A 25,788-nucleotide genomic window follows, 5' to 3' on the forward strand; every position below is an offset into this window, starting at 1 on the left:
TTAACGGTGTGAGGCTTAATGCAGCCAAGGAAGTGATCATAATGCCGTATGTCTGGGAACTCTGAGTGATTCTTAGAGCTCCAGCTTATAGAGTTAAGTCATATTGAACATTGCAAATTTCAAAAAAAGAAAAAGAAATGCTACAGTTCAGCAGTCATCATTTTTCAAGCTTCCTAAAAGAATGAATCCTTTTCAGCCTGATTGTTTCAGTGGACATTAGGCACATGAGAAAAGGCGAACCAACCTTGCTTAGGTTAGTTCGAGCATATTTCTGTCCTCCCGACTTACCACTGGCTAGAAAATTGGAAGGATATTCCTCTTCTTATACCTTGTCGAAAAATTCATGCCTGCCAGGTGTGATGGTTCATGTCTGTAATCCCAGCACTCTGAGAGGCTGAGGTGGGTGGCTCTCCTGAGGTCAGGAGTTCGAGACCAGCCTGGCCAACATGGTAAAACCCCATCTCTACAAAAAATAAATAAATAAATAAATTAGCCAAGCATGGCGGCAGGCGCCTGTAATCCCTGTCACTCTGGAGGCTAAGGCAGGAGAATCGCTCGGACCCCAGAGATGGTGGCAGTGAGCCGAGATCACGCCACTGCACTTCAGCCTGGGTGACAAAGAGTGAAACTTTGTCTCATGCCTGGGAGACATACTGATTAAAACATGTATGCGGGTCCTAGAGTCAGTCAGTCTGCACGCAGTTCCTGGCCTTGCCCCTCACTAGCTCTGTGACCTTAGATGAGTTTCTTGACCTCTCAGATACTTGGTTTTCTTATTGGTAAAGTCTGGATTAAGGAGCTAGAGACAAGGCATGCTTGTGTATAGTCAGTCATTGTTATTATTTATCAGCTTTTCCTGATCTAAATATTCAGTCAGTTTAGAAGTTGGTAAAGTTTTCCTATCACGGGCCAGATAGTAAGTATCTGGGGCCATGAGGACCACTTACTGTCTCAGTCACAGCTATTCAATTTTGTCATCACAGGGTAGGAAGCAGCCATTGATAATATATGTTAAAGGGGGCAAGGTTATATCCCAATGAAAATTAATTTACAAAAACACACAGGCTGGAGAATTTGGCCTGCAGGTGTAATTTGCGAAGTTCTGAATTCGTTCTTTTGGCTCCCCCAGTTTTGTCCTAAGCCGTGGTACCACATCTGGGCTTCCATACGAGAGCACCTTCCTACTTTTGACCGAGTGCAACTACTGTCAGACCTGCATGGTAGACGTGCCAGAGATGTTTTTAAAAACGGTAATTAATGCCCAGGCTGCGTACTCTATTAATTGTTGAGGGTGGGGCTCTAATCATTGGTATTATTTATACAAGCTCTCTAGAGTCTTCTAGTGAGCAGCCAGGGCAGGGAATAGCTGTTAGTGTTTCTAAACTCACTTGATGATAAAATTCACTCGGGGTGGGGGGGAGAAACTTGCTAAAATAATAAGTGAGACCAATTTCCAGACCTCTTTTCTGAAAATTTTGATTCAGTTTTGGGTTGGGACCCGGCTATCTGTATTTTAACAAGCACGCCAGGTGATGATCTTCAGGCAGGTTTGGAAAACTTGTCCTGTCTTCCCCATTCTCTTTATGAAATTTTACTTGTTCCACCATTTCTTCTCAACACCAAGCCTAGGAGACCCTGCTAATCCTGTGAGTTCATCATGCCAGGACAGCCCCTTGTTCCAGCGTGCCATGGCCACACCTCTGGGGGTGCCATATGCTGCCTAACAGAGTTACTTCTTGAGAAGGGATTTTGAATATTGTCCTAGCCTAGAGAGCATATACCTATGGGACATAGATTTTCCTGGTTGAGTTGAAGTGTTATATCTCATTACAAAATAAGAGTTTCAGTTCTGAATGACAGAAAAGTGGTTACTGTACTAACCAGGCTGATGAGCTGGGATCAGGAAGATTTCCTGTTTCTTGCATATGGAGGGTAAACAAATTATATAGGACCTTATATTTGTTTATAAATGACAGTAACTATAAGCTGGTGTAACGAATACCTAGGCCTCCTCCTGTATTACCTTCTACCAAAGAAGCTAGGAAAGCTATTTACTGTTCCAGTTTCCCCTGCAGAGAGGGCTGGCCAGGTGACCCAGTTCTATCTAGCCAATGAGACTTAAGCTGAAATCTGCAAGATCCCTTTGATAAAGCTTGGTTTTCCTGGTGAAAGTGATTCATACCCTTTCATAATCTTTCCTCTTCATCCTACATTGAATACATCTGTAACTATGAGGCAAAAAGCCAACACAATAATGAAGGTAGGAAAAGATTGGAAGGTCTCGGATCTTTGATGATTTATTTGAATCATATTCCTCTTCTTGTCTGTCCACCTACAGACTACGGTTTATGTGATCTAGTCAAACCCTTTTGCCACTTAAACCACTCAGGAATTCTGTTCCTTGTAGCCAAAAGGAGAATTCCTAACTTGGTATGTAAGCGATACTTTTGTTTATTGCAGAAGTTGTAATGGTTAAGAGACACCAACACCCTAATATATTGATGTAAGCCTTCTGAATGAGCCAACTGGGGGCATTTTGCTGGAAGGTCTAAGAAATGTTCAGTTCCCTGGCTAGAGGCAGAACTGTTTCAATTAATAGTAGGTAGAAATTTTTGAAGAAAATATGTGTTGATGAACATGGCAACTACTTTACAAAAATAATTTTTACTGCTCTCATAAATTATCCTGATGTGTTATAAAATCATTGGATCAAGGGATTCTATTGAATCAGTGTATTTATATCAGTAAGAATGTCTTTTTTAAGGATTTTTATGGCTTTCTGTACTGGATCATCTTTGAGTTTAATTTACAAGGGCCATTCCTACAATATTTACTGAGATAATCAGTAATTACTAAGTAATCACTGTCACTGAACTTTTATGAAAGTGTGTGATGCAGTGGAAAATTTTTAAAAAATGGACTATATAAAAAATGGACTACTTTTGTGACTTTAAGCATATCTAATATCTCCGTGCCTCAGTTTCCTCATGTGTAAAGAGTAAATATTAATTTGTTGCCTCTCGGCATTCCTGGAAGGATTGAACAGAATCTTATCTATCGTAGAGCCTTGTGCCTCGTAAGCAGTTGCCAAATATTCCCGTTCTCCTTTTCCAGTCACAGCTTGGATGTCTACCCCTGCACAGCCAGCCCCTGAAAAAAGGTTGTGCATGGCTCTTCCCCTATCTTTTTCATTTTATCTCCTTCCTCTTAGCTCACTTCAAACATTCCTCTCTCTGTCTGGCCTATCTTTGTGGCCTCTGAGTTGTAGAAAAATATGAGATGAGTAAAGAACTAGTTTTATTTTGATATGCTAAGGAGTCAGACTGGAAACCTCTTAGCAACATGGCCATCCTATCACCTTTTTCTGAATTTCTTCAAGAAGTAACACTCTTGAGCAGGGGAAAAAAAAATTAAGTACCACCTATACACATTTTGGTGGGAGAAGGGTGATGAGCCTGGGAAGGAGGGGGGATGATTTAATCTATAGAAGATACATATAGTAGCATTACAATTAATCTTCCATAGGAATCCTTTCTAAAATTCATGAACAATGCTTCTATTTGACACTTGAATTTTGTCAAATTTACCCAGGAAATTAAATCATCCATTCATGTCTGGTTTGTCATCCGCAGTCTTTTGCAGTGATGTATTTATGTAAGTGTACAACCTATAGAATAATATGCAGCGTATAATAAAGAGCACATATACTAACCATAGTTCTACCAGAAAATTGACTGTGGGTGAGTGACTTCTCCAAGCCATTTCCATGATGGAGTGATGCTCACACATGCGTTGCCAGAGCTGCATGGGAAGAGAGGCTAACTGAGCACGTGCTACGTTCAAGTCCCACATTTCCCTCCAGCGCCGGAATGCAAGCTCATTCAGAGGACGATAGAATGACCCTCTAGTATTTAAATTGTTTCTGTCTCCCACTCACCTCCCACACCCACAGCTCATAAAGTTTACCTGTGCATGAATTAGATGCACGTATAATGTAACCTCCTTTTCTCTGTCTCTCTCTCCCTCCTCCCCTCTCCCCATCTCTGTTAAATGAAGAAGGTCTCTATTTGCATGCCATTCTTTGGCTACGGCTCTGTCATACTCACAAGAACAAGTCAGCAGAAGAACGCTATCTATACACTTAACGAAATTTTAACAACTTTACCCATATGCATAAGCCACGGAACTTTTTTTTTTTTAATCTTAAACATCTGGTCAGGCTCAGTGGCTCACAACTGTAATCCCAGCACTTTGGGAGGCCAAGGCAGGTAGATCACCTGAGGTCAGGAGTTCAAGACCAGCCTGATCAATATGGCGAAACCCCGTCTCTACTAAAAATACAAAAGTTAGCTGGGCATGGTGGCAGGCACCTATAATCCCAGCTACTCAGAAGCTGAGGCAAGAGAATCGCTTGAACCCAGGAGGCAGAGGTTGCAGTGAGCTGAGATCCTACCACTGCCCTCCAGCCTGGACAACAGAGCAAGGCTCTGTCTCAAAAAAAAAAAAAAAAAGAAAGAAAGAAAGAAATCTTAATTATCTAAGCTGATGGAAGCTTAAATTCATAGCATGATGAAACAGAACAAATGCTTAATGGAGACTGGTTCATCTGACAAACAGAGGAGTACCTCTAGAGCTGGTTTCTGGAAGGTTCAGGAAGGTTCAGGAAGGTATTGGATTTCCAAGAAAGAATAAGTCCAGCACTGACTCCTAAAGCCCCAAGCCTAGCTGGCAGCTTTCCACTTTTTTTCTGAACACTTAAGCCAGTGAAAAAGGCCAGTTGTTCGGTTTCTCTTGGTCTGAATGCTTTTGGGAGGCGGTGGTTCATGTACAGACTTCTAAACATTCAGAATGACAGATGCAAAAAGATGATTCTGTCTTGATTTGTGGTAAACTATGGGCAAGAAATACATTTTCTCCTCCACCCTTCTAAGAAATCCAGCCCAGTTTTTCTTATATATACATAGAGTGTAATCATTTGATAGAACAGTACCCGGTTAGATATTGGTACACTGGTTGTATATCCACAATGATCTTTCTAAACAGAATTCCAGGAAAGAACTTATTTGCAACTTCCAAGAGAGTGCAATAATGTTTTGCAAAAATAATCAGAAATGCTTAAAGAATCCAGCCTTCTAGTAGTTTTAGAAACCCGAGAGGCAGTACCGTGGTGTTGGCTTTCTTTAGGAAAAATACCTAGACAACTGTTTGCATGGGAATAAGTAATATACAAACTGAATATCCACTACCCAAAAGGAATTTCTTTTTGCTCATAAGGCAGTTATGTGATATGCATTGGGGGTGAGGGGATGCTAATCTCTACAGTATTTTTCCATTTACAGAAGTGGGCAGTTGGCTCAGTGGCTCTAGGTATATGCTTAGATCCCCTTTGACGAGACTGGCCTGGAAAACTCATTTTGTGTTCTCTCTTTTATGGAGATAAAGCTGGCCACACCGCCCATTTTGCCCCTTGGCTTTCGATTTGGCAGACACTAAATGCAGGTGCCGCATCTCTGCATTAAAGCACTGCATTCGGAGCGGGGAGGATGGAGCCTCCTGAAAATGGTTAGGGTTACATCATGAGGTGATGTCTTCATCCTGCAGTTATTTGGTTTTGCTGACTTTCTTTGCATTTCCGTGAAGTCAATGGCCAAAATTATTTTTCACTTCGCCTGCCTGGGAAATTTTGTTCTCTCTTTTCTTTAGTCGTTCATAAAAGAGAAAGCCCTTTACATCAGGGCAGGAAAAGACATTCAGTTTCACTGTACCAGGAAGAAATCCACCAACATCTTGTAATAAGTTTCCTTTAAGAGCGTCATTTCTTTCTCCAGCTGCCTTCATTCTCTTTGATGCATAAGGGTACACTAAGTTGAATCTATAAACAGAACCCACTAATTAAGAGTAATTGCTTAGGAGATTGGTACAGACGATTCAGCATTATATGCGTGTTCTTCTCAGATATCCATTAGCTGCTAATAAGATACTACAGATGTGCCAGTCTGTTTCCTGTTTCCGTCTATTGTACCTTTATTGCCATATATGGACCAATCGGATGGGTGGAACAATAAGTGGATGTCCTTTTGCTCCCTGAACATGTCTCAAAGGAATGTTTGTTATTAGATTGCTTTTTCTGTTTAGTTTCACATCAATATGTTAATACAGAAAACATAACACTGAGAAAGTTTTTGTGGCTTTTCTTCACTTCAGCTACTGTTAACTGGTTTATTGTTTAATTAAATCCCTTTTTATAGGTTTTTTTTTTTAAGTACAAAATGGAAGTATGCCTGGGCAACGTGAGCAGAGAGAAGATGACATTCTTCTTCCCTCTCTCTTGAAAAGAAAAAGTTTCCATCTAAATGTTTTAAGTACTTAAAAATTCAGCATGAATATCATGTTGCTATATTTGACTGATTTACACTTGAGGCTTGGTAAAAAGCCTATGAATTATTCATTCCCAAGTGATTCTATAAGCCAGAACACCAGAAATCATATCTCCCGTTGAAGTTTATAAAGTGAAATAGTTTAAATACTCTCTAGACATGTGGATGTCGGTAGGGTTGTTTTTTTTCTCTCTGATTTTGAATTGCTGTGCTTTCAACTCACTCGTCTTTTTATTTTAGGAAAACGTAACTAAAAATTTTATCATTTTCCATACCAAACCTAGTTAACATATTTTTAAGTTGGTACAAAATATTATGTTATAAAGCAACTTAGCAGTTGGTACTTTCTTTCTTTTCAGGTCCAAAGAGGTTTTATTTTGTGGCAAGGAAAAACTGAGAGGAAAATGATTATCGACTGCCTTTTTCTTTTGTTTACAAGGAATTAAAATGAAAAGTAGTAAACTGTACTTCCTTTGATATAATTAAACACCGTACCTAAGGAAGAAAAACATGTTATTCCATGAAACATACAGATAGTGTGTGTTTATACATATATTTTATTATAAAATTGTGTTCATATACACATACACACATACACAGTAACACAACCAGTCGGGCACATTAAACTGCTTAATAGTTTTAAAGACTCTAAATAGTTCCTATAGTTTGGAGTCTACAAAAATGGAGTGTTGGCAGCTGATCTTCTTTGGGAGTATATTAAAATCATTTAAGATGCTACTTAGAGCCGTAATGCTTTGACCTGTGTGCTATTCAAAATTCATAAATGAAATAGGGTCAGGTGGAGCAACTAGCCAGATGATGCTTCCAAAATAATCTAAAACTTCTAAAAAGATGTGGGCTGCAGTGGTAGACACAAACTTCTTCTATACATTATTTCGAGTAGAACCATGACAGTTTGAAGGGAAAAAAGGAACAAACTTCCTCAGGGGAAAAGTACAGAATAATTTTGAATCTATTGATAAGTGCTATTCATTACTACTTTCATGGAATTCTTCATGGCTTGTCCAACATTCATAATCCAAACCAACCAAATAACAGAGACAGGGGTCTGTGTGTGTGCGTGTGCATGTGGGTGTGGGTGTGCCTGCATGCTTTCAGTAGAGCAGAGGTGTCCTACATGCTGATCCTTCCCAGGAAACACGCGTATAGCAGTTACCCACACAGAGGCACAAAGAAACAGAAAGTGTTGTGTTTTGTGCATGTCATTACCAGACTTTTAACAAGTAATTTCCAAATCAGCTAAGTCATCAAAAATATCACTAAGGAACTGTCTGCCAAAATGTGGCTCAAAATTTCATTCCTCAGGAAGAACATGCAGAGATCATTTTTTAATTGAGTTATTGCCATAAAGTGCACTGACTTGAGTCCATTTCTACAACTTCTGCTGTTACCAAAGGACTGATCAGATGCTGACAATTCTCGCCTTGAGTTTCTATGGGCATTGGGCCAATATAAAACAGTAATAAAAATATATAACTGTAATTAAACTATGTGAAAGTCCTGTGATTTGTTTGATAAACTGTTCGCTACTGTAGTTAAGAATGTTGTTTTTCAACAGTCAGGCCTAATATACATTAACAATGTGTATTATGTACCCACTGTGGTCAGAGCACAGGTTTCCCAAAGTGCTGGGATTACAGGCACGAGCCACCACGCCTGGCACTGTTTTGGTTTTTAGATCCTACAAACAAGTGAGAACATGTGATGTTTGTCTTTCTGCTACACTTTCCTCAATATTATGCATTGTGCTTAGCGCCATATTCTGTTCACAATAGTCTCAATAAGGGCTTATTAAATAAAAGAGCCAGGCAGATTGGAGCAAAGATCCTGTTGACATTTACTGAGGCTTCTATAGAATATCGTTTCTAAAGAGGTACATAAAAGAATGCAGAGAATTCACGCTACATTAAAGCCTTTTGCGCTGAACTTTATCTTTGTATGCTTTTCACTTTTATTATGCTCATTCCAAATCCCTCTCTTCTATGATTACATGGGTTTTTAAGAAGCCAGCTATGTTGGGTTACACAATTAAAGAAACCTTGTTGATTTTTCCTTTTATTCTCTATGATTTGACTTGTTTTCACATCAACTGGTGCTAATGGATATATCTGCTCGTATGCTCCACAGGCATTTCAGTTAACTCATTCCAAAACTGCATTCATCTTTTCTGAAGACTTTTGCTCCAACTGTGTTCCTTAGCTTGCTGAAGGGCACCATGATTTGCTTGGTTTCTAAAACCAGAATTCTGGAGTCAGCCTTCATTGTTTTATCTCCTTTAATCCTGTGTCTAATCTATGTTTTTTTTCTATCTGGGCTACCCTCAATGAAATTCTCTGGATTCATCCTGGTGGAGACCAAAGTCTTGGGCCCTCTCAATGCTACCATTGCAATAGTCTGAGCTGGTTGTCCAGCCTCAAGGCTTTGGTACCAATCCACTTTCCACACAGCTGCCAAGTGGCCTTTGCAGATCTGACAATGTCATGGCCCTACTTCAAACCTTCCGATGGCTCACCAATGGTACATGCAGGAGAAAAGTCCAGCCGCCCAAACTACATGTGTAGGGTCTTACATCCAGATCTTTCCTTTTCATTCCAATCTGTTGCTACTCTAGGCTCATAGTTTGCATTTTCTACATATTGTGTAAAAGACCCTTGCCCAGTTCAGTTGTCACCTTTCCCCAACCAACCCTTTGTTGGCTGGGTATGCATCCTGTATGCTTTCATAATATTGGGGACCTACCTCCATCTGAGCGCAGAGCCAACTCTAAAGGGTTGTCTTCTCCCCAGTAGGCTGTGAGCTACTTGGGAGGAAGCAGGGGGTGGCATGAGCATGCCTCTTACTTTTGTATCCCAATATCCAGTGTAGGACCTAACACAGCAATTATTCGTGAAACTTGCCCAGTTCATTCAATCACTTGTTAACATTATATCATTCTCACATCCAATTCTGTTATACTCATTGCCATTCTCTAATTTAGATTTTATCACTATTCCCTTGCATATGCATTATCCTCCACCTAAAATGAAATATTGCTACTCTAGTATATCTGTCTTGTCTGCTCAATTCCTTTTTTCGTATCTTTTAACATTTTTCTTCCATGTCTCTGTTCTGTCATGTCTTTTCTGCTCTCCTGCCTTGAAAGTGATCACCCTCTTTTTTTGGACTAGTTCTCCTTCCCCCCACCCCAGCACACATACACTTTATTTGCATTGCATTGCTATTATTTTGTAGCAGTCACTATTGTTAGATTGTGGGCAGGGACTGTTCCTCCCTTATTCTGTTCCCTCACGGGTCTGTCTCAGTGCTTTGGTCATAGAAGGGGCTCAGAATTGAATTGGAACTGAACAGAATTGAATAAACTATCCATTTATGAAATAATTTGCTTTAGAGTTGCTAGAATTAAATGGCTGCTCCAGTGGCAATATTACTCTAACTCACTAATATCATTTGATCCACTGAGGAGCTAGTTAATTAAGTAGGTGGATTAAAAATATAATCTGGAGGAAGAATGTTTTGGCTGGGACCTACACACTTTTTTTTTTGAAAAGCTTTATGATCTCTCAGCTACAGTTCCTCTTGATTTCCACCCAAAACAGCAATAGAACTCTTTCCACATGACTGTTGCCGACTGGTTTAGGAATACAAGTCCATACACCTGTGTGCCAGATGTGCTCTGCAGCCTGTCTGCTACCCCAGCCCATCTGCAAAGCACACCCCATGCTGGCTCCTTTCTATAGGAGAGGGGGCATTGGTTCCCAGCCTTTTTACATGATAGGTTCCCTGGTGCTTGCCTGTTTTCCTTAACTTAAAACCCCCTTCATTGAATTTCAATGTCTCGGGTGACCTTTGCCAACCCAGGAGGCCTTAGTTCATTTGCTTATTGGTGAGTCTGCTTCTTCTCTGTGTGTTTGATTTTTTGCCTGGCACTTTTTTGACTTGAATCACCATTTGTGACAGTGCTGTTTGGTCTTCTGTAGCCAAAACAGCCGCATCAGCATCAATAGTAGTTAATAGATGATCAAATCCTCAGAATTTCCATGTGGAACCTGAAGAATGTCGTCGGATGTTGACTGTAACTTTAGCAGAAATGAATGGGATTTGATAACGAATGGTTCTATATTGAAGGACACAGGGGACAAGGTAGCTTTGTGATCTTCTTTGTTTCTATAAGAATGCCACTGCAACTGAATCCGGCCCATTTCTATGCCAATGTGCTAATAGTTGTGGAATCTCATTCATCTCAACAGAGGCCAGTTAGCCCTGGAATCCCATCTGTCTGAGTGGATGCAGTAAAATGTCATGGAAATGTGACCATTCATTCACATCACTCGTGAGTGCTTTCTTGCTATTAATTTCCCTCCATTTGAACTGACTCTAGTCACACAAATTCTTGCCCCAATTGCAAAAGAAAAAGGCATTTAGAGTTTTTCACTTAATTTTGTATTCTGATTTTTAAAGTATGTGTCCACAGAGAGAGAACAAAACAGTTATTTTTAAAAAATGTGCACAAAGTCTAAATGGAGATGCTCTCATTCCTACAACACGTTCAAAAAATGCCTCAGCCAGTATTTTTGAGTCCTTCTGTATTTTGGCCCAGAGGAATTTTTAGGCTGATTATATTTCCCTCCTGAAAAGAGTTTAAGCAGTAGAGAAGCAGGCTGAGTCTTAACTAGAACAAGGCTAAAAGAGATGCTGTCTCTAGCAGATTGCTCCAGTGACACAATAGTTAGGAATGCGGCAGTCCTTTCAGTTAAACTTCTGGCTAACTGGACAACTGAAATATTGGAGCTAGGTCAGGCTAGAGATGGTAGCAGGCACTTGTAAAACCTCAGTCAGCAGAAATAATGACCGCGTTCATACATTTGTCGTTTTCTTAATAAATTTCCTAAATTGATTTTTAAGTCAAGAATTTGACTTCTAAAAAAGGATGTATATATGTGTATGCATGTAAATATACATCTGATATAAGTAAATGCATGGATAAATAATATAGGAAACAATGTATCTGTTCAAAACAAATATGGGAAAAAAAGTGTTTTGTTCTGTTTCCAATTGTGTGTATGTGAACTGGCTTAAACATGCTTCCACTTGTCAGATATCTTCATGGAGTCAACAATATTAACAATAATTAGTGTTGCCTTAGTGCCAGGCACAGTTCTAAGTATATATGTTTTTTATTTTATTTTATTTTTGAGACAATGTCTCACTCTATCACCCAGGCTTGAGTGCAGTAGCACGATCTCCCTGTAACCTCAGCCGCCCAGGTGATTCTCCAGCATCAGCCTCGAGAGTAACCCAGACTACAGGCGGGAGCCACCAAAACCCAGCTAATTTTTGTATTTTTATAGAGATGAGGTTTCCCCACGTTGACCAGGCTGGTCTCAAACTCCTGGCCTCAAGCAATCTGCTCGCCTTGGCCTCCCAAAGTGCTGGGATTACAGGCAGAAGCCACCATGCCCAGCCCTAGGTATCTGTATTAACTCATTAGATCTTCATCACAAATTTGTGTGCCAAGTCCTGTTATTGTTCCGTTTCTTAAATCAGAAAGCTGAGACTCAAGTTGAGATTTTACTCTTTTCCTCTAAGAGAAGCGTTACTACTATGGTTTGTTTCCTTGAATAAGATTCACCTCTATTTGCAAGGTGTGAATTCACAAAGCAATGTGCTGACCAATTTAAATCAACCACACCAGAACTCATGCAGCAGACTATTGTTTATCCAGAATGTCTGCAATTTGACACATTTTGAATTAGTACCTTTTCCAATGTGGTTATCTTGACTTCAAAAGAATGCATGCATATAGATAGCAATTTTCCCCATAATGCGGTATTTGCACCGCTGGAGTTAAAATACGTTAAACATAATTTCCTGCCCAAACACATAAACAGCTGAGAAACATTATTGCTCTGTATTGCCAGCCAACCAACCAAGATCACATTGCTCTGTTTCCTTACAAACTTTCCTTCTGCTATCTTTATACTGGGGACTGGCTACCATAATTTCCCTGAGAGATCACACCATCACCTCATACCACTTAAAAAAAACAAATCATGCTTCAATTATTAGAATCCTGATATTATTGAAATATTAATCATTTAGATATATTATTTTTCAGTAGTTCCAAGGCTTGCTTGCTTTGTTACAATTGCTTATAATCTCTCACATAAATTCAAATGAGCACTGTTGGCTTGAAAGATGATCCTTGAAAAAGCTGTAGATCTATTTCAGTGGTGCTACTAATTACCAGGAGGTCATTTGAATTCTTCTTTTTATTTAATTGCCTTTGTATCAAGTATTAGTTTTGGGAAGGAGGTGCTAACTCTTCATCCTTAAGATAGATTTGCTTAAAAAATATGATTTCAGAAGAAAGTCTAGTCAATAGGGGCAGAGAAGATTTGGGACTTCTCTGTATTTCAAAAACTGCAGTGCAAATATATAAAGTCACAAAATTATTATCTTTATGTAACTAATGACTTCATTAGTCCAATTATAACATAAACCTGTGACTCAACACAGTAAAGGTTTATTTCTCACTAATGTCACCATCTAGTGCAAGCTGGTAGGAAGGCTCTGCTCCATATAGCCCTTCAGGGATCCAGGCTTCTTTCCAGTAGCACCTCCGATATCTTCTATATCCTCGGAGTTCTGTATTGAACACTTTGTATTCAGCTAGCAATAGACAGAAGAGAGATCCTGAAAAATTCTATGGGAGATTTGGGGAACTAGGCCTGGAATTGGCAGACATCACATTACCCAAGTTCTGTGGGCCAGAACTTGGTCTTATGCCCCCAGCTAGTTGCAGAGGAAGTTGGGAAATACTGTTTGGCTGTGTATGTGAAAAGAAAAGAAAATGATATTTGGTGAGAAAATAGCAATGTCTCTGCCACGTTTCCTCTAGTGATGACTTCTCCCCAAAAACGTGTTCCAAAGTGTCTTGAGTAATAGTGTCATCTGAATAAGTTGTCAGCCACATACTGGAAGGAAAAGCACCGCTTGGAAATACATTCTGGTAGATTTCTTATATTGATCGTATGTTTTATCCATATTGCACACATGGCTTCATTCAGATAAATGAAGCAAAACAGTTGTATCCTCTTTGATCTGTCAGTCAACTTTCAGAGGTCTTTCTGACAGCAAAAAGCAGGCAGGTCTCAGGATGGGAGTGGAGGCCACACAGCCAAGCTGCCAAAAGTAGGGTGAAGAAGACATTGAGATGACTTAAAATGTCATTTCCTAATGTGGGGTGGCCAAACTTGAGTATTCAAATGAGGTGGAACTTTTATTTTTCTTCTAGGTACTAACACCCCAACAACCACAAAGAGAATAGGAGGAGATAATTCAGACACATCTTTATTTTAGCGGAAGAGGATGCTACCCATTCTTTCTTTTCCCAAGTATCTTGAAAACTACAGGCTAATTAAGACAGTAAAGGACATTCTTAAGTGCAAAAACTTAAAAAAAACCTGAGATTTGATATTTTTGCTTCAGCTTCTCTCTATAAGCTCACACATTGGTGTATGAACCTTATCATTCTTTCCTGTAACTGTTTATCTGTCTCCATCATATCCATTTCAGATGAAAGAGCTCTATCATATATTATCTCTAGGCTCTGACAATTTTCAGGAAGCTTCAAGGCTACAGGTAAATAAATGATCTCACATAATTTCCACGTTGCATGATAGAAAAACAAAATAGTCAAATGAACATTTTAAATACTTGTTCAGAAAAGGTTGTACTTTTCCAATAGAATTAGCACACTTCTACCTTTCCCCTTGACATGACTTTGGCCCCTGGCTGCTTCTAGAACCCATGTCTTTTATAGAACTGACATCATTTGGCTTTGTTTCTGCTGCAGCATTGCAGGGAGTTTTAGTAGCGAGCAGTGAGCATCTTCAACTTTCTCTCACTACCCAACACCACACATTGGATTTTCCCCTATGTGCGAAAAACAGCAACAAAAAAAACCTGGCTACTGAATCTGGGAGAAATAATTTGTCAGCGTTTGTGACTCGTGCTCTTGATTAGCTCCTTTAAGGCTCAGCATGGGCTGATGTATTAGTTTTCTCTTCTCGTAATATCAAATTACTATAAGTTTATAAATTTATTCTCTTATAGCCCTGGAGGTCAGAAGTCCAAAATCAGCTTCCCTGAGCTACAGTCAAGGTTCTGCCAGGGTGTGTTCCTTCAGAAGGATCTGTAAAAAGAACTAGTTTGCTTGCCCTTTTCAGCTTCTAGTGGCTGCCCATAGTCCTTGGTCTTTGGCCCCTTCCTTATCTTCAACGCATATCACCTTAAATTCTGCTTCCATCATATTACCTTCTCCTCTTCTATAATCAAATCTCCCTTTTCCTCCCTCTTGCAAGAATCCCTGTAACTACATTGGGCTACAAAATAATTCCAGAATCGTCTCTTTTTTTTTTTTTTTTTTTGGAGACGGAATCTTGCTGCTCTGTTGGCCAAGCTGGAGTGCAGTGGTGCAATCTCAGCTCACCGCAACCTCTGCTTCCTGGGTTCAAGTGATTCTTCTGCCTTAGCCTCCCAAGTAGCTGGGATTATAGGTGCCCACCACCATGCCCAGCTATTATATTTTTTGTATTATTAGTAGAGACAGGGTTTTGCAATGTTGGCCAGGTTGGTCTGGAACTCCTGACCTCAAGTGATCTCCTGTCTTAGCCTTCCAAAGTGCTGGGATTATGGAAGTGAGCCACCATGCCTGGCTGATGTTAAGATTCTTAACTTTTTTTTTTTTTGAGACAGAGTTTCGCTGTTGTTACCCAGACTGGAGTGCAATGGCCCGATCTCGGCTCACTGCAACCTCCGCCTTCTGGGTTCAAGCAATTCTCCTGCCTCAGCCTCCCTAGTAGCTGGGACTACAGGCACGCACCACCATGCCCAGCTAATTTTTGTATTTTTAGTAGAGACGGGGTTTCACCTTGTTGACCAGGATGGTCTCGATCTCTTGACCTCGTGATCCACCCGCCTCGGCCTCCCAAAGTGCTGGGATTATAGGCGTGAGCCACCGCGCCTGGCCGATTCTTAACTTTAATTACATCACGACGTCCTTTTGCCATATGAGGTAATGTTCCCAGGTTCTGGAAATTAGAACATGGACACTTTGAGGGGCCATTCTGCTGTCTACCACTGCTGGCTCTATTTTACAGAGGCCTAACCCCAGGTCCTTTAAACGTTAATGTGGAATTGTAAATTAACGATACTTCTGCTTCTCCAGACTTTCATCATGGTCTCCCCTGGCTCACAAATGTAAAACACTCATTAGTCTCTTCCACCATTTCGCCTTCCCACTTTTCTTAATGCATGTTCTTGTGTATGTATATCTCTTGGCAGAGCTAGTTTTGTGTGTATGAGTATTTTACTCACTTCTTTTTCCCAAAATGTTGAAAAGACTTTAAATAATAGATACAAGTTTATAACAAAATATCTTCTAGAGAATAAAAATAGTGAAATAACATTTTTTTTTTTTTTTAAACTCAATTTAAAAATTTAAGAAAATGTGTAAGTGGTGAAGAGGGAGAAAAGGAACATTCCCTGAAGATGAGTAGGAAAGTGGCCTGAAATGTTTGCATGGTGAGGTTTAAGGCCTAACCCTGATAGAGCCCCCTGGATATGAGAGCCTTCCACGGGAAGAGGCTGCATGGTACCCACGGGAAGGCTAGACTCTGTGCCAGGGTACGGAGACCAAGACAGACAGACACGCAGGACAATGTGGCCTCACAACTGGGCTCATGTCAGCAGAACCTATGTGGACTGAGGCCTGAGAGCTCAATCCCAGGGTGGGTGTGTGGGTTGGTTGGTGTATGTATGTATGTACCTATTTCTTTTTTCTTTTTATCTGTTAGAGACAGAGTCTCCCTCTGTCACTCAGGCTGAAGTGCAGTGGTGTGATCACAGCTCATGCAGCCTCAACCTCCTGGGCTCATCAATCTTCCCCGTCAACCTCCCAAGTAACTAAGATGATAAGCAAGCACCACCATGCCTGGCTACATTTTTTATTTTTGTTTTTGTAGAAACAGGGTCTTACTATATTGCCCAAGCTGGTTTCAAGCCCCTGGTCTCAAGTATTCCTCCTGGCTTGGCCTCTCAAAATGCTAGATTACAGGTATGAACCACACACCCAGCCATTCTTTATAAATTATCAAGAAATCCAAATAATAACAACATTCACCATTTTAAGACGACAATTCAGTGGTTCTTAGTATATTCACAAAGTTGTGCAACACCATTGCTATCTAATTCCAGAATATTTTCATCACTCTAAAAAAGAAACTCTACACTCATTAGCAGTCACACCCCATTCCTTCCTCCATCTAGCACCTGACAACTCATCTACTTTCAGTTTCTAGATTGACCTGTTTTAGGCATTTCATATAAATGGAATCATATAATATGTGACCTTTGATGTCTGGGTTATTTCACGTAGCATAATGATTTCAAGGTTCTCCATGTAATAGCATCACTGCTTCATTCCCTTTTCATAGTCAATCAGTACCATTTTGTATAGCTGGACCACATTCTGTTTATTCATCAATTAATGAATGGCCACTTGGATTGTTTTCACTTTGTGGATATTGTGAATAATGCTGCTATAAACCTTTGGGTACAAGGTTTTATGTGGACATATGTTTTCAATCCCCTTGAGTATATACACCCAGAAGTCAAATTACTGGGTTATGTGGTGGTTCCATGTTTAGCTTTTTGGGGACCTGCCAAACTGTTCTCTAAAGGGGCTGAAACATTTGACATTGTCAGCGGCAGCATTAAAGCATTTCAATGTCTGCACATCTTTCCGCTGCAAAACCTTGAGAGAGGGAGAAAAGTAGGCTGAACTTCCTATTACGTGGCAGGATAAAGATTTAGAGTTCAGGCCGGGTGCGGTGGCTCAAGCCTGGTATCCCAGCACTTTGGGAGGCCAAGGCGGGTGGATCACGAGGTCAAGAGATCGAGAACATCCTGGTCAACATGGTGAAACCCCGTCTCTACTAAAGATACAAAAAATTAGCTGGGCATGGTGGCACGTGCCCATAGTCCCAGCTACTCAGGAGGCTGAGGCAGGAGAATTGCCTGAACCCAGGAGGCGGAGGTTGAGGTGAGCCGAGATGGCGCCATTGCACTCCAGCCTGGGTAACAAGAGCGAAACTCCGTCTCAAAAAAAAAAAAAAAAAAAGATTTAGAGTTCAATCAAATCTTGTTTAAATAAAATATAGAAACTAGACATTTCTTCCACACCTGAAAAAAAATTTATCTGTGGTATGGTGGCTCACACCTATAATCCTAGCACTTTGGGAGGCTGAGGTGAGCAGATTGCTTGAGTCCAGGAGTTTGAGACCAGCCTGGGTAACATAGGAAAACCCTGTCTCTATAAAAAAATTAAAAATTAGCTGGATATGGTGATTTCCTGTAGTCCCAGCTGAGGCAGGAGGATTGAGGCAGGAGGATTGCTTGAGCCTGGGAGGGTGAGGCTGCAGTGAGCCAGGATCATGCCCACTGGATATTGAGCAGCAAGAGTATTAGAGATCCCGATTTGCCATTATAAGCAGCTCCTAAGGTGCCCTTAACCTGCTTCATATAGGTGGGAAGGCAGCATTTTGCTGAGAGAGCATGGGCAACACGTGTGCAGCGACCTGACATTCTGTGGCAACACTGACAGTCCTGACCCAATACTATGGAAACCACGTGGCCCATTTATTTGTCCACAAATAATTCAAACCCCACTACTACTTCTAAGCTCTCTCACAGGCTTTTACCAGCCTGTAGATCCTGTAGATAGCTGAATTTCCCTTGAAAACCAAATCCTAGGCCAGTCGTTCTGCATGGCTTGGCATGATTCCATAATATGTAGCATGGAAACTGCTGTACGAGGAGTCGCCTACCACCACGTTTCTCAGCAACAAGCAATGGTGCCAGCAGACATTTAGTCCAATATATCTATACCTTATGCTTGGGAATATACACGAAAAGACCTGAGGTGAAACCCGACTTCAGGATACGTATGCAGTGCCAGCCGATGTAACAACTTTGGGTTGAGTGTTGACTCCCTAAAACTCCCTGTTTACATTACTGCTCTCATAGTTTATAGAACTAAAATCTCAGTGTTTTATACATTGTAATATATGTGGATTTCTGCCTATTATGTTTTCTGAAAGTCAGATTTGAACTCTGTTTCTTTAGCAGACGGAATCTTACATATTTTTTTAAATGGCCTAAAAAGAAATACAGAGATATTCTTTATAAGCTTTTAAAAAAGATTTTACTATATCAAATGACCCCTCCTGATGCAGAAAAGCTATTTAGATTTCATCCTCTCTCACTTGGTGGTCTAAGACTCCTTTGACTGCATTATTTCCTCTAAATTATTCTCTTCTATCTCCTTTACTTCCAAAGTAAATTAAAATGAGGTAAGAAATGTGTCTTTTTTGGCCAAATTCAAGTTTTTCCATTGTGGCTTCTCTTTAAGTTGAGGATCATTTTATCAGCAATATTTATGATGAGGACGCTGAATATACGAGAGCTTGCAAAACCACCAGGCACGCAAAACTGACTTCTTTACAGCCATGTTTCTTTTCTATCAAGAACAGCAGCAAAAGCAACTGACAGGATTTGTGCTGAGCCTGGCATTTTTGCTGAAAACAGGTATTTGGCTGAATGCATTTGAGAAATTTTAAGTGGCATTACCTGGAACCAATGCCTTAAATAAATAGGGAGGTTTGAGCTGAAATACAGCGGGGGGAAAAAATGGCAATATATATGTGGTGTCTATTAAAGCAAAGATTTCCCCACACTGAGTTCTAAATCAGCCCAAAAAGTATAACAGAACGTGTTTTACTCTACAAGACATTTTAAAAATCTCTCTTTTTTACTTATTTCTGTTTTCTGTGTTAGCCACATTAGCCATGGTGTGAGTAAATTACACTCAGAAAAAATGGATACATTTTCTCCACAAAACTTATGTGCTTTGTTGCTTGAATTACTCTTGAAGGCAGCACAGTGTAAAACTAACACTTCTCACCATGTTAAAGTATTTAGCTCCTGTGTCTCCCCGCCAACTCTAATAAGGGTCCTGTCTCCAAGGTAGAGTCTTCAAGAAAGCACATATCATGTAATCAGTGCATTAAGTAGCATTTCAAATTATCCACTTTACTTGGCTAAGGCAAGCCAAATCCCATATTTATTTTATTTGTATTTGTAGAAGACATTTGACACAGCCCGATGGCATGTCCATGTTGGCAGGTCAAATCTCACTTTTTTATTCCATTTCAGATCGGAACCATTACTGCCTTTCTCTTGCCACAAGGGAATACCAATTTAGATATTGATTGATTGAATCTTGTCTCAGCTGTGGTTTTGAGTAAATGTTTCCTCATAGTTAAATTATTATTTAACTTTCTCTTCAGAGAAGACATTTAGAGCTGAAAAGGTTACGGAATCATCCAGTGTAGGTTTCCCAAACTGATTTGACCACAGAGCTCTTGTTTTTAAACTTAATGAACATCTAGTGAAATGTAAGGGATTAAAAGACATGCACTTTTTCCTGTTCACAAATATTCACTAAAATGACAGGAGATGTAAAAAGTATAAGTCATGAAAGATAACAAGAAGATGAATGATGCTAATCACTGACAAGAGATGGCACTAACTCTTTTGGAAGCTGGAGAGCAGATGTGCAGTGTTGAATAAACGAACAAAGTACTGAAAGCCAGTTGCTGAGTGTCTAAAGAAGATGAAAAGGGGATGCAAGGAGGTACTAGCTGTGGAATATTGGCCATTCCCAGAGAGTAGAGGCACCAGCTATCCTAAAACATGAAAGTGATGACTGAAAGGAAAATTGGTTGATGTTCTGTGTAAGCAGAAGATAAACCCATTCCTCTACCAATTTTATCTTGATGATTATTGTAACCCATTCCTGGTAAGAAGGATAAGTCTACTCTCTGAAGAAACTAAAGCAGAGGAGTTACTGAGTTCTGGACACCAAGCATGAATATACCATAGGGTGGTGGCGGTGGACTGAGAATGGGAGGAAGACATGAACGGCCACATGTTTCATAGTAAGTCCACCAGCAGCTCCAGCCTCATTCCTCCATTCATATACCAGAGTCTTTCATAAGGTTTTTTTCTTTCCTCCCTGCCCTGAGCAGATGCTTAGAGGATAGCCCAGTGGAGTTATCCAAGAGTCCCAAATAAAAAGCCGGTAAATCTGATATTTGGGGAGTCCCACAATGAAATAAATGTAGCAGTTATGTAAATTTTTGTGAAATTTACTCATCTCATTTGACAAGGTTCAGCCATGAAAACAACTTGCAATAAACTTCCTCTTTTGAAAATGAATGGACAGACTAGAATTTGGCAGACAATACAATTGAGAAATACATCTAATGTTAACAAAAATGAAATAATAGAAAAGAAGTAAAGAGAAACAGAGTCAATAATGTACTAAGCAGAATAAAACAACAAAAACAACTGTTCTTTTCTTTTTCTTTTTTTTTTTGAGACGGAGTTTCACTCTTGTTACCCATGCTGGAGTGCAATGGCGCGATCTCCACTCACCACAGCCTCTGCCTCTTGGGTTCAGGCAATTCTCCCGCCTCAGCCTCCTGAGAAGCTGGGATTACAGGCACGTGCCACCATGCCCAGCTAATTCTTTGTATTTTTAGTAGAGACAGGGTTTCACCATGTTGACCAGGATGATCTCTTGACCTCGTGATCCACCCGTCTCGGCCTCCCAAAGTGCTGGGATTACAGGCATGAGCCACCGTGCCCGGCCTTCTTTTTTTTTTTTTTTTAAGATGGAGTGTTGCTCTTTCACCCAGGCTGGAGTGCAGTGGCACAATCTTGGCTCGCTGCAACCTCCACCTCCCAGGTTCAAGCGATTGATTCTCTTGCCTCAGCCTTCCAAGTAGCTGGGATTATAGTTGGGTGCCACCATGCTCGGCAAATTTTTGTATTTTTGGTAGAGACAGGATTTCACCATATTGGCCAGGCTAGTCTCAATCTCCTAATCTCAAGTGATCTACCTGCCTCAGCTTCCCAAAGTGCTGGGATTATAGGCATGAGCCACTGTCCCCCTACTAGAACTATTCTTATACTCTAAAAAATATCAAAAATGACATGGCAATCATAAAAAAAAGTATAAATAAGAAAAGACAAGAAAAAATCTTAGATGTTAAAAATATGTTACCATAAATGTAAAAATGAATAGAGTAATTGAAAGTTAAAGGATAACAAATGGATGAAGAAGTAGAAATGGAGAAAAAATATAAAATTAGAGAATCAGTTCAGAGGTCTACCATCTAAATAAGATTTCCAAGTAGAGACAACAAAATAAAAGTTAAGGAAGATATTATCAAAGGAAGTGTAAAATAAAAATTTTTCCTAACAGGATGTGAGTCAGCAGATTAAATACATTTACCAAGTATGTAACACAATGAAAGGGATCCTTGGGGTTAAAGAGAAGAGTACAAGAAATGAAAGAATTTCACACATACAGGATCAGAAATCTAAATAATATTGGGCTTTTCCAAAGCAATGTAAAAAGTTTGGGGAAATGGCCCAATATACTTAAAATTCTGTTTAAGAAAATGACTTCTAATCCACAATTTTATACCTAGCCAAACTGTTACACATATGTGAAGTATAACATAAAAATACTGTAATTCATGCAAAGTCTCAAAAATTTTACCTCCCACATAGCATCCTTCAGAAAACTCGTAGGAGAAAAGCCACCCAACTGAAGGAAACCAAAAGAGAAAGACATGAGTTTCAGGAAATGAGGATTCCAAAAAAAGGGAGAAGCAATAATAGAAAGTCCTAGTCCGACATCAGTGCATGTGGCTAGGAAAGAAGCCAATCAGCCCTGGAGCAGGAGGAATGTCTCCAATTGTAGAACTGATTTATCACATGACATGTCAGACAACCCTGTTAGAGAGTTAGAAAAGAATTATTCACAGATACAAAGAAGACTAATCAAATTATGTAAATAAAGCTGTTAGCTCCTGGAAAAACAAAATTTGTAAGAAAACTGTAAATGCAGTATATCACGTTGCTCAACTGTAATAATATTTATCAGTTGTAATAATGTAAACAATGTAAATGATCTTTATTTTTAAAATTGTAATAAAATTATGTTGGGAGTAAGAGGAGAAAGAGGTTTGTATATATGGGCAATAGCTTAAGAGAGCTACACCATATATATAGTAAGAACCAACAGATAAAGAAAATGTTGGCTGGGCACGGTGGCTCATGCCTGTAATCTCTGCACTTTGGGAGTCTGAGGCAGGAGTCCAGGAGTTTGAGACCAGCCTCAACATAGCAAAACCACGTCTCTACAAGAAATACAGAAATTAGCTGGGCATGGTGGCTTACACCTATAGTTCCAGTTACTCTGGAGAAAGAGGTGGAAGGATTGATTGCTTATGCTCAGGAGGCGGAGGGAGCAATGAGCTATGATAGTGCCGCTACACTCCAGCCTGAGTGACAGAGTGACACCTTGTTTCTCGGGGGGAAAAAAAAAGAAGTAGTTGCTTCTGAGGGAAACTCAAGAATGGGAAGGATAGAGAGTTGTTGTTCTTTATCAATCTGAAGCAGGGGTCAGCAAACCATGACCCATGGGTCAAATTCATCAGGCTGCCTGTTTTGATAAATAATGCTTTATAGGAATACAGCCACACCCAATCATTTATGGATTCTGTGTGGCTGCTTCTGTGCCAAATTAGTTGCTACAACAGGAGAGTTGAGCAGATGTGGCAGAGACTGTGTGAACCACAGTCTCAAATATTCACTTTCAGGCCCTTTACAGAAGAAATTGGCCAACCTCATGTCTAGAGCTGTGGCTCTCAACTGTTAGCTGCGTGGGAGTCCTCTGGAGGACTGGTTAGAACGCAGGTGAGAAGAGGCTCTTTCCAGATTCAGTAGGTCTCTCAGGTAGGCCCTGGAGAATTTACATTTCTAACCAGTTTGCTGGTGATGCTGATGTTGCTAGCTGAGGGACCCACTTTGAGAATCACTGATCTAAAGAGCTATTTGACTTCAAAAAATCATGTTGTAAATATCACGTTTATAAAATAAATTTGAATTACCAAGACGTATAAGGTTGGAAGCTTACATGAAAATTTGAGCTAAAATTAATGCAAAAGAAGCCTCTGGTAAATAAAATGTAACAAAATCATTCAAATGTGATTTTAAAAATGTTTTCTTAGAACATAAATAATAGAGAAAATTTATATACATATGTGTGGAGAAAAATAGAAAAATTAATTATTTTATTAATAAGAAGATATCACAGATACAGGCATAAATATTAAGATGTATAAAGATTACCAAGACCCCACCACTAATTGTGCATGTATGATTCAAGTGGTTGCTGGATAAATCAATCATGTCTGGCATCTTGTTTATCAAAGGCAGATTACTGCATAATAATATCAACTCTGCAAGTAATTATTATTTTAATCTTTTTTTCATTTAGTATGTTCTTGTAAAACACTTATTTTCTGGAAAATGCCGTGTGAGAAACTTGATATAAAGCCTGTTTCTCTTCACTTGACCCCTTTTACAGATGATGAAACTGACACCCAGAGAATCTCACAGCTGGTAGATCCAAGACCTCCTAATCCATTCCCTACTTCCTTCCTCTCTTCCACCCAGCTCCTGTTTGCTTTGCCTGGGGTGTTGAAGGAAAGAACCCCAGATGAGCCCAAACTCAAATCAGGCTTGAAGAAAAGAGTGCTGCTTATCTTTTTTTCTGAAAGCCTGAAACAAAGGAAATTCTCTGCTTCCAGGAACAGCCTTAATCAGTCACATATGTGAACAGAGACCCAGTGACTGCTCAATTTTCCACCAACCTAATGTCGGGATTTTCCCGACACATTGATTTTTTGTTTTTGTTTTTTGCCTATTATCAGTATAAGTAGCTTAAAAGAAAAATCCTAGACATGATACCAGACCTCTCAACCAGACAGGCTGGCAATCTGCAGTGTTTGAAACCAAACAGAAATGAAGGATTATTGAGGGTGGAATAATGGTTTTTTCCCAACCAGTCCCTGGTTGGTTAAAAAAAACAAACAAACAGCTTTAAAAAAATCAGAATTGTGCCCTGCGGGGGTGGGTTTGCTGAACTGTCAGCTCCACCAGTTAATGAGGTAGTTTGTCAAATGGAGATGGAAAGACCATTTATAACAATGCTGTGCTTTGTGTGTGATTTAAAAATCAAATTGAGTGGAAACTCAGCAGATACTAAATGGTATTGTTTATTTTCTAATTAATTTGCTACAAACTACAAAATAAAAGTATTGAATATATTGGATAATAAATGCTTTTTAGAAGAAAAGATACCAAAAACACTTGGCTCTGAGATAAAATGGATTCAGAGGCGGTTTACTTTCTTTTCATCAGAGAAACAAGTTGTAGTATGAAAGTTTGAAAAAGGCATTGATATTTTGGGTGGGACATCGTTTTCAAAGTTAGCGCAATGTACAAGCCAACAGTCAATGCCGTCTCCTTTGTAAGTTCAGCGGAGTGCTAGGGGGCCTGGGACCATATGGTCTCACTGTTGACACTGTTCGTTTTCAATATTAATAGGCCAGGGATTCAAGGGCCTGGGGCAGATGTCATCTCAGAGAGGACAGAAGCAAACATCACAACTGCACACTGAGTTTTTCCTCTGGAGAGTACAACCAGGATAACATAGGTGTTCAAAATATATAAGCTTGGCTTGGCAGAGGGGCAAGACAAGAGAAGGTCATTCAGTCTGGCTTAATGAGGGCTTATTCTGTGACATTGAGGGGAAGTCGTTGAAACTCATGGAGACTTACTTTTCTCATCTGGAAAATAAAAAATATCTGCCTTATCGGGATTAGAGCTTACTGTGAGGTACCTCACACGTGGTAGTCAATGAAAATTGTATTTTGTTAGAACATTGTAGGGTTTGTAATCAAACTGACTCACTTCACAAAGTGAACTCAAGAAGCCTTAATGAGTGATTGTTTTCAACCTTACCCAGATCCCTTGTTTTCTTTCTTTCTTCAGGGACCTTAGCCTTAATCCTAATATTCTTTTCCTGGGATTACTACGATATACTCTCCCTGCCCCGACCCCAAAACCTCTTGTCTATTCCAGCAAGCTTGCTGTAAGAAGCATATTATTTTGATGGGATAACAAATATGTTAATATTAATATAAACTTTTACCAAGTATTTACGATTTACCTGGTGTTTACTATGTACCAGGCACTGTGTTTCTGTTGTATTACCTCACTTAATCCTCACAATACCTTTCCGAAATAAATTCTATTATTATTCTTATTTTACAGGAAAAGTTTGACATATTGAAAAGACAAATAATTGCCCAAGGGGCTTAATTATTTGAGCCTGGAAAGACTGGCT

General features: G+C 39.7%; 1 protein-coding gene across 6 annotated transcripts in view; it reads left to right on the plus strand.

The window, feature by feature from the left end:
- Positions 1-25,788, plus strand: part of RARB (retinoic acid receptor beta) — a 782,655-nt gene that overhangs the window by 326,727 nt on the left and 430,140 nt on the right. The window contains exon 5 of one of the 6 annotated variants that reach the window (XM_078354410.1): positions 10,646-10,728. The exons of the other annotated variants lie outside the window; for them this stretch is intronic. The gene's annotated coding sequence lies outside the window, so the exon portion shown is untranslated. The remainder of the gene's footprint in view (positions 1-10,645; positions 10,729-25,788) is intronic. 6 annotated transcript variants of the gene reach the window in all.

This window comes from Callithrix jacchus, chromosome 17 (genome assembly GCF_049354715.1).
Source record: "Callithrix jacchus isolate 240 chromosome 17, calJac240_pri, whole genome shotgun sequence".
Classification (NCBI taxonomy): Eukaryota; Metazoa; Chordata; class Mammalia; order Primates; family Cebidae; genus Callithrix; species Callithrix jacchus.